Source organism: Myotis daubentonii, chromosome 2 (assembly GCF_963259705.1).
Source record: "Myotis daubentonii chromosome 2, mMyoDau2.1, whole genome shotgun sequence".
Classification (NCBI taxonomy): Eukaryota; Metazoa; Chordata; class Mammalia; order Chiroptera; family Vespertilionidae; genus Myotis; species Myotis daubentonii.
Genome location: NC_081841.1, coordinates 64,148,947 through 64,150,260, shown reverse-complemented (window position 1 = coordinate 64,150,260; position 1,314 = coordinate 64,148,947). Strand labels below are relative to the sequence as shown.

General features: G+C 29.8%; 1 pseudogene; it reads left to right on the top strand.

Annotated features, from left to right (window-relative positions):
* The first annotated feature begins 901 nt into the window (after positions 1–901).
* On the top strand, positions 902–1,037 carry LOC132229094 (U2 spliceosomal RNA; annotated as a pseudogene).
* The last annotated feature ends 277 nt before the right edge of the window (positions 1,038–1,314 follow it).

The following is a 1,314-nucleotide window of genomic DNA, read 5'->3' as shown; positions in this document are numbered from 1 at the left end:
GTAAACAGAGTTTTAAAAATGTAGATAAACAGTTACAAGAGGAAGAGTTTCAAGTGTTTTTAACACATGGTAAGTTTTTGCTTACTTGAATTCTGTGGTTTGAAAGTTGAATTCGAAATACACTTTTGATTTCACAGATGTCAAGCTATTCAATACAGCTGTTCATGGATGCCCTAAAAGGCATTTTTATTTCACAGTCAGCACAATTTGACAATATCATATTTTGGGAGTCATATCATTACTAAACCTGAGATGAATATGGAAATTATATAATGATATACTACAATACAATGCCTTTTGGGGGGATAAATGTGGAATGGAAAAATTATCTAGTGGACCAAAGATAAAATGTGAAAATATTTTACATGGTCAACTCAACAATGTGAAACATTTAGCAAATTTTCATATCTTAAAAGGAGTTATAATTTTAATCCATAATCTCAGAAAGAGAAATAAGAATATCCTAATTATTTAGTGGAATATTTTATACCTATATTCTAGAAATTTGTGTCTAAACTTATACCCTAAAATGTGAAAAATTTGGCATTGTTTGAACATAAAGCTATTGACTGATCTAAGTTTATTGTTTTAACAAAATTCAAACAAATAGACCTAGATATAGCATGAGTGTCCTAGTTCTTGAACACCAAACTAGGTCTTATAGATACGTAAGTAACACAAGCATGTGGAACAGATTGTATTGGGACTAGAGCATTCCAATGATTTTTTTGGGGTGTGGGGGATGAGGAGGGTAATATGACAATATATTTTAAATCAAAACTTCCATGAAATATCTAGAATTCTACTTAAAAATAGTCTAATAGATGTTTAAGGATATCACTGTTTAAATAACTATCCAGAATCCCCAAATTCATTGATTATCAATAATAATGTGACTTACATCGCTTCTCGGCCTTTTGGCTAAGATCAAGTGTAGTATCTGTTCTTATCAGTTTAATAATAATGTGACTTTTATAACTTGAGTGATAAATTTTGGTATCACTTAATTTTAGACAATTATTTGGAAAATATTCTCCTAAATACTATCACAAGTAAAAACAAAAATAAAATTAAGTAGTATCTAAAATGCAGTCTAGTTAGAAAAATGCCATTCATTTAAATGCTTAAGAAAACCATACACAATGTCTACCCATATTGTTCCCAACCACTATGTCTGAGTTATGAATCTTAGGGAGGAAGCCATGTTACTAAGCCTAATTACTCTGCGTTTGGCTTGGAAAAAATAGTTAAATGATTATTTAGCTATATCACACAACCCAATATGACCTCATTTTCAATAAAAACATGATTTGA